Below are 12,810 nucleotides of genomic sequence, written 5' to 3'. Positions count from 1 at the left end.
ATATAGAGTTATATAGAGAGAGGATCGATTTCTAAATATCATAGCTAGTTACACTAAATGGTAACTATATTACTTTGACCTATAAAATAAAGAATAAATCATTTTTTTTTAAAAATTGCTCCTTACGTCCCAATTTAAACGTCCTACTTTAACTTGTCAAGTCTTTCTTTCGTAACTTTGACCGTAAATATTTTTTTTGTGTTATATAATACTTGATGAAAATTATACCAATGTAAAATACATTTAAGACTCTATCCATTCATATATTTTACATCAAGTATCATATAACACAAACAATAACATTGACGGTCAAAGTTAAACATGAAAGACCCAAAATGTCAAACTAGGACATTTAAATTGACGGAAGGAGTACATCATATCGATTTAACAGATTCGTAGCCCGAGCTACCCTAATTATACAGTAGTTCAGCTTATGATGATAAACTAAGAAAAAATAATTAATTTGTTAAAAACACACTTTAATTGTACTAATTACTAAATGCGAGAATTTCTTTCTGGGTAATGATCAATTCTTCTAAGTTATTAGCCTACAAATCTTTGTAATTAATAGGATTGTGACATGTAAAAAATCAGAAGGTGAGATTAGAAAAGAGAGTTAGTGGATTACATGTGTTAACAAGTGGATATATTAAGAGGATTTTTAGGAGGATTAATTAGGAGGATTTATCATTTTCCTTTCTAAATACCATATTAAAACCCAACTTCATTTTTTTTTTCATTTCAACAAATGCGACATTTGGAAATTTCATCCCCTGTTGTGTCATATTTCAAAATTTTATGTACTCTTGTAGATTCAATGTGTGTAAATTTTATGCAAACACGCATATCTCTCAATTTCTCAAAAGTGCATTATTTGATCTTTCTTAAAATCCTTGAACATTACTATTATACTTATTACAAATTCTCCTCTCAAAAATATTGTATATTTTGGGTGTTTCTAAGAATTTGTAGACTTCTGCTAATGAATCTTTGATTGCATCTTAGATATATCTTTTAAATTTTAAAGTTAATTCAACTTTAACGACTCTTTCATCAACTTCTTTCTTCCACCGTCAAGTGAGAAAATTATTGATAATGTTGTAAATTTGCTGATAATCAAACTTAGCTATTTAACTTAACTTATTAAACTCCTAAGTTCCTTTTTAGGATTAACGAGCCATTGAGATCGACAATCGTGTATAGTCTTAGTTTGGGAGATGTTCTAGGTGAATTTATGGATGAAATTCTTATGGTGCCTGTAATAAAAGGTCGTTGGAGAAAAATTTTGGCTGAGAAGAAGGGTGATATACATATTAAAAAATACTTACCAGTAATATTTTATTCGATGTTTGATGTATTGTGATAATGAAAAAGAAATAAAAAAAAATGGGAGGTGATGTTATGCTCAAAGATAGAAAGTAAATTAGTTTATTTGTTTGAGAATTTAAAACTTTTACTTTTTTGATATAGAGAGTAAGTACTCGCGTGTTGCAGCGGTGAGATGGTGGGGTGATACCTAGGTCATAGAGTATGATAGGTTATAGGAGTTGATATGTTATAGAGTATAATAGTCAAATGCTTTAGCCGTACGGGCTCCGCCCTCGGATTTAAAAATTTGTCGAAAGTATATCGAATGACATCTCTAATGAAAGAGCATGAAATTTTAAGAACACCCATACAATTTTTATAATTTATCGATGTACGGTTTTTGAGATAAAAGATTTTGAATGAATTGGAGGAATAAATGATTTATGGAGGGGAGAGAAAAAAGATGATTGGTTGAGATTTGATGATAGAGAAAATGTATTATAGTTATTTTAGATAAATATAGAATAGATAGGAAAAATTGTCTCTTTGGTAATATTGAAAATTTCAAGTTCAATGTTGAAAATTTAGGAAAAATCTGGTTTATAATATAGTATAGATGAGTGATGTGTTTAAATTGTCTCTTTGGTAGCCTGGGGAATTACATGATACGGAGAAATACAATTTGTTGAGAAATCCACTCTATGCATTTTCATTTCCATCCAGATTGAAAAGAAATGTGAGGAACTGTGTTTTCTTAACAAAAATTTCTCCACCTTTTTATTCGGAGAAATTAGAATTTGGCTTAAAGAAGGACTATATAAACATATCTCACGTGCATAGCACATTCCACACAAAACTTTAGCCCCCTTTTCCTCCCTAGTTCCAACAAAAGTCTATCCCCTTCTCTGTAAATAAATTATTTTTAATTCCTCTTGTGCCTATCTTCCTTATTTTCTTTAGTTATGTCACCGTATTACTATATGATGATAGTTAGATCTATCGGAAAGAGCATGACGTATTTTTTTTATTTTTTTTTAATTTATTTTTGATGAGCTTCTGTAACTCTTGCTTACCATTTACTGGTTCCAAAACAAAACCAGGATTTGCAAAAGAAAAGGAAAATGAAGGTTTCTGATGATTGTGATTATATATGTATTGTTAATGTCATTTTCATCGATCTAAAGTAAAGTAAATACGAGTATGTTGGAAGATTCTTATTGATGTGTTTTTTTAATATCTATTTTTCTAAATCAGTTTTTTATATATAATTTTATTTGTTTTAAAAGGTGTGTCACACCCCGACAAAGTTGACTAAACTGACCAAAGTTGACCAAGGTTGACCAAATCGGGGTAGTAATCGAAATCCGAGGTCTCAATTGAAATCCGGGGTCTTAAATTGATCTTGAGGTCTTAAATTGAATTTGGGGTCTTATTTTCACTAAAATACGAGGTCACATTTGAAATACGAGGTCGCAAATGGAAATACGAGGTCTCGTTTCGACGGGATCGCAATCTGGGCTGTTCTTCCCCAAAATTCATTCTAGAAAACCCTAATCATTTCTTTCGATCTGAAAGTGTTTTTATCATCAGATTGTACTTTTAGACTCCCTAATATGATGGGAAAACAATACTAAAGTCGGAAACTTGAAAAACGGACTTAAACCCAAAAACCCATTTGAACAAAGTTTATAAAAAGTGTACAAAAATTTTTATATCACAAGATTTTGTTAACGAAATCACACGAAACTTTGACAAAAGATGTAATATATGATTCTAAACAGTTTGGATGTAAAAAGTTCAATACTTGGTTGGTGTAGCGTGTGTATTAAAAGAAAAACCGAAAAATACAAAAAGAAGAGCATAAAAAAGGTTTTGATTCTTACATCAAACCTGACCAAAATAGATGTTTGTAATGATGCTTAGAAGGTAGAAAAACTGTTTTTGACACTAAATCTAAACAAAAGTAAGGTTGGATTTCATTAAAGCTTGTTGTTTATGGGGAATGGTGATGTAGTAAAGTGAGGTAGTAAGGGAATATGGGGTAGTAAAAAGGGGGGTAGTAAGGGTATGTGTGTGATTTGCTTGGAGGCTAAGTTGGTGAAAATGAGAAATTGTGAAGGAAAAGGAGTATTTATATGTAGGGTAAACGAGAATGTTCCATACAAGGCCTTAATACTAGGCTGAACCAAATACGATGCGACCACACAAATACGAGGCTAACTCTAAATACGATGCCGACTTAAAATATGAGGCTGAAACCGATTTACGAGGTCGTATTTACTGAAAGGTTTATTTTGACTCGAAATCTTAAATGGTCAACACACGGATGTTACAAGGTGACATTTTGTGGTGTTTATAATTTTTTTTCTTTTGGATTATATATAAGTAAAATGATATATTTCAATTAAGTTCTATTTTTATTTCTCTGATTTTCTTATCAAACATAAGAAATAATTTTTGTTCATTTCTCCAATTCACTGGATTTCTTAGTCAATTTCATTTCTCTTCTTCATTTCATTTCTCTGAATTTCTCCCTACCAAACGTGCCCTTAGAGCATATTTGGTTAAGAGAATTTAAGGATGAGAAATGGAAATGACTTAATTTCTTATGTTTGGTAGTCTGGGAAATTACATGACACAGAGAAATACAATTTCTCGAGAAATCCACTCTATGCATTTTCATTTCCATCCAGATTGAAAAGAAATGTGTTTTCTTAGCAAAAATTTCTCCACCTTTTTATACGGAGAAATTAGAATTTGGCTTAAAGGACTATATAAACATATCTCACGTGCATAACACATTCCATACAAAACTTTAGCCCTATTTCCTTCCCTAGTTCCAACAAAAGACTATCCCCTTCTCTGTAAATAAATTATATTTAATTCCTCTTGTGCCTATCTTCCTTATTTTCTTTAGTTATGTCACCGTATTACTATATGATGATAGTTAGATCTATCGAAAAGAGCACGACATGTTTTTTCATTTTTTTAAATTTATTTTTGATGAGCTTCTGCAACTCTTGCTTACCATTTACTGGTTCTAAAACAAAACCTGAAATTGCAAAAGAAAAGGAAAACGAAGGTTTCTGATGATTGTGATTATATATGTATTGTTAATGCCATTTTCATCGATCTAAAGTAAAGTAATTACGAGTATGTTGGAAGATTCTTATTGATGTGTTTTTTAATATTTATTTTTCTAAATGAGTTTTTTATATATAATTTTATTTGTTTGAAAAGGTGACATTTTATGGTGTTTATAGTTTTTTTTTTCTTTTGGATTATATATAAGTAAAATGATATATTTCAATTAAATTCTATTTTTATTTCTCTGATTTTCTTATCAAACATACGAAATGATTTTTGTTCATTTCTCCAATGAAATTCTCTCACGTTACCAAACAAAGAAATTCACTGAATTTCTTAGTCAAATTTATTTCTCTTCATTTTATTTCCCTGCTTCATTTCATTTCTCGGAATTTCTCCCTACCAAATGTGCCCTTGTGGTTTAAAAAAGTTGCAAAACATTTAGAGTTATTTATGCTTTTGATCCATGTATTAAGGAAAAGACTAGCATACTTTTCATGTGCAAGTCACATGGCTTCAATTGGATAAAAAAAAGGTGATGAAATGAAAATTTTAAACGACAAGTATAATTATCTATACTATATGACGGTTGACAGCCCACAAAATTACCAACTTGCACTTTTTGTCTTCCCAAGGTAACAAAACCATCATTTTAAGTTGAAAAAGTCATGCCACGTAAGATGAACATTAACTGTCCATTTTAAAGAGTTTGTAAGTATGACATGCACTAACATCGAGTATTAAAATATTATGACTGACACACCATGACTCATTTCAATGCATCTGGAGGTTGACTGGACACTCCGGTATCACTGGTGGATTAGGCCAGTGAAATATGCATTGATGGCACACTGGAGGGACACTCCAGTAAGTACCCAGATTAGACCATACTGGTAACCTCAAACAAGCACATCAACTAATATAGACAAATGAGAGGGACACATTTACAAAGCGACTGAAGTCACCTCAAACATGCACGTCAACTTATCCAGTATCAGTGAGAGGAACACATTTACAATGTACCAGAAACATTTTCCAGAAAATTTGTCCAGTGAGAAAATAAATTAATAAATTCCCCCTGAAATTTAGATAAAAATAAAATAAAATGAATGTGGTCTGAGTCTTCCCCCTAGAATGGTGATCCATAAATCTATCAGTGTAAAGATAGTATCACAAAGACGTTCGATAACTTTACTGGTATAGATTTACAAATCTGGAAATCAAAGAACTAAGCCAGTGTCACAAAGGCGTTCATAACAAGGTGCCAGATTTAAGGGTTCAACATTCCCAACTCACCAACAAGATGTTCAAAAGTTTTTACATCCAGAGGTTTAGTAAAAATGTCAGCGAGTTGTTTGTCAGTGAGAATAAAATGGATTTCTATGTCAATTTTCATAACATGATGTCGAATAAAATGATACCTGACATCAATGTGTTTCATCTTGGAGTGCATGAATGGATTGTTAGAGATAGCAATGACACTGGTATTATTACAAAATATTGGAGTTTTCGAATATTTAATACCATAATCAAGTAACTGGTTCTTCATCCAGAGTATCTGAGTACAACAACTGGCTGCAGATACATACTCAGCTTCAGCAGTTGATAATGAAACTGAAGTTTGCTTCTTACTGGTCCAACTGAGCAGTTTGCCACCAAGGAAATGACATCCACTAGTAGTGGATTTCCTGTCTATCTTACAAACTGCATAATCTGAATCTGAATAACCCATTAGATCCATGCCTGAGCCTTTGGAGTACCAAAGACCCAAACTAGGGACACCCTTAAGGTATTTCAGTATGCGCTTTACAACAAGCATATGAGATTCTTTTGGATTGGACTAATATCTGGCACATAAAAATGTTGCAAACGTTATGGCTAGTATACTAGCAGTTAAATACATCAGTGAACCTACCATGCCTCTATAGACAGTGGAGTTCACCGGTTTTTCATCTGGATCTGAGTCCAGAGTGAGTGGTGCAGAAATTGGAGTGGGTTTAGATGGTGAAGAGTTCATATCATATTTTTTAAAAGATCTCTAACATATTTTTCCCGATTAATATAAATACCATCGTTTGTTTGTTTAATCTGGAGTCCTAGAAAATATGTTAATTCACCTATCAAACTCATTTCGTATTCAGAGGACATGATTTTTGAAAATTTCTTGCACATGTTTTCATCAGTAGACCCAAAAATAATATCATCAACATAAATTTGTACTAGTAGAAGATTACCTTTTTCATGAAGAATATATAAGGTATTGTCAATTGCATCTCTTTTGAAACCGTGCTTGAACAAATGTTTAGTCAGAGTATCATACCAGGCTCGTGGGACTTGTCTTAGACCATAAAGAGCTTTGTCCAGACGATACACCTAGTGAGGATGTTTTTCATCAATGAAGCCTGGTGGTTGCTTGACATAAACTTCTTCTTCCAATTTTCCATTTAAAAATGCACTCTTTACGTCCATCTAGTAGACCTTGAATTGATGATGAGCAGCAAATGCTAAGAAAATTCTGATTGCTTTCTAGCCACTGAGCAAAAGATTCATCAAAATCAACATCTGACTGGCAGTACCCTTGTGCTACTGTCTGGCCTTATTTCTAATGGCGTGGCCACCGTCATCTACCTTGTTCATGAAGACCCATCTTGTTCCAATTAGTTCTTTCTTGCCAACTGGAAAAGGGATCAGGTACCATACCTTGTTCCTTTCAAACTGGTGTAACTCTTCTTGCATAGCTATCACCCAGTTTGGATCTTCCATAGCCTTGTCAATCTTCTTCGGTTCTATCAGTGATAAGAACCTGACATATAAACATTGTTCACTAGAGGCTCTTCTGGTCTGAACCCCTCTACTGGAGTCACCTATGATATGATCAATAGGATGAGATTTTGTCCACTTAGAGTAATGACCAGGATTGTTTCGAACAACAATATCAGTGCAAGTATTCAGTTGATTTCCCTCTACATTTTCTTCCGGAAGAGGGTCTTGCCAGACTATTTCAACATCTTTATCTGAATAAGTAAGATCATGATTTGCATCATGAAATTCTTCAGTTGAGGGTATTTCTTCAAGTACTGGTTCAGTATCAACTAAAACTGATACTGGGGAGTAGTACGGACATCTGATCCAATAACAAGTTCAGAGGGTTGTTTGAAACATATTGAAGGATAGAAAGGAATACTACTTGGGGGGTTTTTCAGATAAAACAGGTTCCAGATCAGGATGACTGGAAACTTCTTCAGATGAATCTTTATTGTAGTTGATAGGATCTGATTCACAGAAGATAATTAGATTTTCTGGGGGAGAATTAAGAGTTGGCTTTTTATTGATTGCATTGTTTGATTCATCAAATGTGACGTAGATTGACTCCTGAACCCTTTCCAGTCTCTTGTTGTACACTCTGATGGATTTGCAAATGGCTGAATATCCTAAGAAATATCCTCATCAGCTTTGGCATCAAATTTGCCTAACTGATTGGAGTCGTTAAGGATGTAGACTGGACATCCAAAAACGTGAAAATAACCAATATTTGGTTTTCTATTTCTTAATACTTCATAGGAGGTCTTCTTGTGTCGCTTCACATACACTGATCAATTCTGGGTATGGCAAGCAGTAGCAATTGCCTCAGCCTAGAAAGTGGTAGGAAGACCAGATTCAACAACCATAACTCTGGCAACTTCAATCAGCGTTCTGTTCTTTCTTTCTACAACTCCATTCTGCTCTGGAGTTCTTGCTGATGAGAAGTTCTGAGAGATTCCAGTGTTAGCACAAAATTTCTCCAGAGTTGCATTCTGGAATTCTGTTCCATTATCACTTTTTAATTGACCTACTTTTCGCTTATACTTGAGTTCAATTTGCTTAATAAAAGCGATGATTTCAGCAGCAGCTTCACTTTTTGACCTGAGAAAGATTACCCAACAAAATCTGGAATATTCATCAACAATCACCAGGGTAAATCTTTTACCAGCATGAGTCTTAACATTCACTGGACCAAAGAGGTCCATATGAAGCATATGAAGTGGTTCAGAAAATGCTAAAATTCTACTTGGTCTTGAAACTGGCACGTTTCTGCTTCCCTATCTCACATCCTGGACATGGCCTTTCCTTTTTGAAGGAAACTGAAGGTATCCCATCTTCAAGTTGTTTTCTAGACAACTTGTTAATATTTTTGAAATTTAAATGGGATAACCTTTTATGCCATAACCAATTTGTGTCTTCATCAACTTTTGTATAGAAACACTGCTCTGAGGGAGATCTTTCCATATCCATCACATACACATTACCTTTTCTGGGAGCAATCAATACTACCTTCCAGTCCTTATTGAATACAATGCCCTGAGAAACATTAAACAGAACCTGGTAGCCATCATCACACAGTTGGCTCAAACTGATCAGGTTATATTTCAAACCATTCACATAAGCCACCCGTCTGAATTTGACTTGTCCATTATTCAGGACACAATATCCCTTAGTTTTTTTGCAACCATTATTTCCAAAAGTAATGGAGGGTCCATCAGAAACTGTGAACTCCTCCAGCAGGGTCTTACATCCGGTCATTGTCCTACCAGCAACACTGTCAACATACCAAATATATTTCTTTCGATCGCCCTGCACATCCACCAGATTAATTAGTTAGTTTTGGGAACCCATCGACAGATGGGTTCCTTGGATCCTGCCATATGGATCCCTGGAGATATCTGGTTGAGTTCACTTTCTTCAATAGTAGTCTTAGTTGAAAAGACTACTGGAGTTGACAGTTTTGAAACCTTTTTCTTTTTCTCAGCAGAAGATATCTTTTTATCTTTCTTTGAAAAAGGTTTAGAATTTTGTTTAGGGCCAGATGAAGTACCCTCAAAGTTGTTTAATCTTGCATTACAGCTTTGGACTTGACGAGCCAGTAGTTGAAACTGGCTCTCTAACCTTAACAAAATTGTTTCTTCAGATGAGACCTGAGCCTTTCCAGATGAATGGACTTTAGGTTTAGGTATGACAACATTCTTCTTTTTCTGAACCTGAGGTTCATTAGAAGTAGATTGAGGCAAAGGTTTATTCTGCTTAACCTTTTTGACTGGAGCAGTCATCTGGGGTGCTCCATTTTTGACCTCAGATAATTGAACTTGTGGAATAATACTAGTTTTGGGGGTCTTAGGTTCATCATAAATGGTACTGGGTTTGACTTCTTATGGTAAACGGTCAATTACTGGAATTAAAGCTGCAATATGGGTATTTCCATCTAAATAGGCACGTTTTTGAGATGGAAATTGATTAACTCCAGCATCATATGGCTTTCTTGTTTCAAGCCATGATTTAATTACCCGTTTTTCTTTTTCTAAAATTATCTCCAGGTCTTGTTTTTCCTGTACCAGTTGTTCAATGACCAAAACTTGTGCTTTAAAGGCCAATTCAATATCTTGAAGTTCTTTTAACTTTGATTGTAAATTTGACATTTCAGAGAAATCCGTTTCAAAATTATTTGTCATTTCAGATTGAACAGTTTCAACAAAAATTAAATCAAAGTTTAGAGCTTCAGCAATGTCCAATTTTAATTCAGGATCAACCTCCTTATCATAATCAATTACCTTTTTAATGACAATGTTCACCCATCTTCCATATGTGACATCTTCTTTCACCAGATGCTCTTGTCATCAGAGGGAACCCACTTCTCTTCAGCAACCATGCATTGATTATTATCATTTTCTGCAGACATGAGAGCAATTTGAGCCTTAAGCTTTTTGTATTTTAACTTGTAGCTATCATCAGGCTTGTTATAAGAAGTAGATGGACCAGACTGGGATACAAACTGATTGGACTTGCACTCCTTCATGAAATGACCTTTTCTGCCACACTTAAAGCATGTCAGATTGGCCTTGTCAGTAGAGGAACTGGGTGCATGTTGTCCAGTAGGTCTGTTGGCTTTTGCTTTAAAACGGTTGAACGTTTTTGCAATCATAGCCACCAGATCATCACTATCAGTTTCATCACAGTCATGAGAAATATTATTAGTGACTCCAGATTCCATTAATTCAGACATCATTTTCTTCACGGAAAAAATATTCTCGGAAGACATTAATGCCGCACAGGATGGTTCAGTATGACTAACCACAAGGGAACCATTGGAAGCATGATTTAAAGCATCTTTTTCAGCCTCAATACTTTGTGCTTGATTTTCTTCAGTGAATCTAAAGGCTCCATACAACGGTGACAAAGTATGGGAATGCAAGGTTTTGCCTTGTCTTAAGACCACGATCATATGAGACCATTTTGAAGGAAGAATATCACAAAATTTCTCCAAAAGTATATCCTTGTCTTTTTCTACTCCCAGTCCTCTTAACTGATTTATGATGTTCATAAATCTGGTGTAAGTACGAGTTAGAGATTCATTGGGTAGAGCAAAAAATGACTCATACTTCTTGTTCAGGGAGACTTTCCTGGTAACAATAGTGTCATCACCACCTTCATACTGGTTCACTAGTTCATCCCACATGCTTTTACCACTAGGATAAAGAACTATTGTGGGAATAAGAGATTCAGGAATGGCCCCGAGGATCATATTTTTCAAAATAGTATCAATATTAACAAGTCTTTTATCCTCTTCAGACCAGTGTTCCTCTCTCTTTTCCCTTCCAGATCTTGCTCCAAGAGGGTCAAGAAGTGGATTGAGAGGGTTTCTAGGAATATAGGGTCCTTCATTTAAAATTTTTATCATATTCCTTTCAATTCCAGTAACATGTAAAATCATCCTAGCTTTTCACGTTCCAAATTCATCACCATTCCCACTGAATTTGGGAACATGAGTGTTTGAGTAGTGCACATGCACGTGTGGAGAAGCAGGAGTTGGTAGAGGTGGTAGTGGATTATTGTTAAGAGGAGGTGGTTCATTAGTTTCATTAAACATAGGAGGATGTTCAACATTTAAAGGGTTTCCTTGTGTATTCTATGGGTTGACCATCAAGAAAAGCAGATCTAGGCAAGTATATTAGCCTTCTGTTCTGATACCAATTGTAAAGTCTCTCACTCGATGGTTTAACCAACAAGTGTAAAATAACAAGGTCAAGTATGCACTAGATTAGACTATTATTGCTTATAATATAAATGCAAGTATATAAATAAAGCAATAAAGACTTAAGCAATAAATAAGTAAACAAGTATGTAAATGGTGGAACACAAATGTAATTTTCATGTGTATTTTATTTATTGATGTTAAATAAAATATAAGGTTGTTGCGGAACCAAGATATTATAAAGTAAGTATCTAAACAACCTTATGAACTACAAGTGATCTATATTTGCTAAATAAACTCCTTAATCGAAATACTTAAAGTTGTGAAGTATAACTGTTAAGATCGAGAGTATTTAGCAAAACACACCAAAATGCAAAAGAAATTTGGACAAGGGAAATGAATTGGTATTTATAGGCAAACAGAATTAATATTTAATTCTTTTTGCCGTACAAATAAGGTTTCATGTATTTAAGGAATATGATATTTATTCCTTAAAAGCATTGGTTAAAGTACATGAATAAAGTTAATATGATGTGACTTGTAATACTTTAACCAACCACCTTTACACGCGTGTAAGAACTTTTAACAAAAGACAAATGGATTGTCCAGATAAAAGCGTGTAAAGGCAAATAAGTCAATTCCTCGTAATCAGTGTTCAGACTTGTAAGGTCTAGAACACTGACAAGAACTCCAGTCAGGAGATCTGGTAAGACTACCAGTAGGCTCCGCCATTTGTCAGTCTTCTGTCTTCAGACTTCAGTATTTGACTTCAATGAGAATGTCTTTAGTGGAAAGATCTTGACTCTAGTGAAGTCTAGTGAACCAATCTGGTGGAATCAAAATTCCTATACAAGTAAATGGTTCACTGGCCTTCTCATAATTTCTGAACAAATCTTCAGAGGACTCCAATTTTCATGGAATGAGTCCAGTAGATCTGGACCTAACAATCACTACCTAATATACCAATAATAACCTTAATGAAATAACTTACAGCAAAAATCTCTCAATCCTTAGAATAACTACACTACTTTCTTTAACATCAATTACTTTTACATTCACCACTATTGCCGCCCCACCACCTGTCACCGTCGTCGCCGTCACCCTTCGCCCCCGCCGCCATCCGACGCCACTACCACCATTGTCGTTGCATTACGTGAGCATATGACTCGTTTATAAAAGGTACAGATAAAATCTTGTTAATTTTGTCGCCATGATAAGGACCAAAAGTGTAAATAACTCAAAAATCTAATATAGATAGTTAACGAGATATGTCCCCGGGCGTTGCCCCGGGAGATATTATATTTATGTATATGGTAGCATTTAAATTTAAAAGGATTTATCATACGTTTAAATAGATAATATGTAAAATTTATAAGATGTTTTCAAAGTCAATTAAATGTCATGGAGATTAA

The sequence above is a fragment of the Erigeron canadensis genome, chromosome 2 (genome assembly GCF_010389155.1).
Source record: "Erigeron canadensis isolate Cc75 chromosome 2, C_canadensis_v1, whole genome shotgun sequence".
Classification (NCBI taxonomy): domain Eukaryota; kingdom Viridiplantae; phylum Streptophyta; class Magnoliopsida; order Asterales; family Asteraceae; genus Erigeron; species Erigeron canadensis.
The sequence above is the reverse complement of the archived record's forward strand: the minus strand, read 5'-3'. Positions refer to the sequence as shown.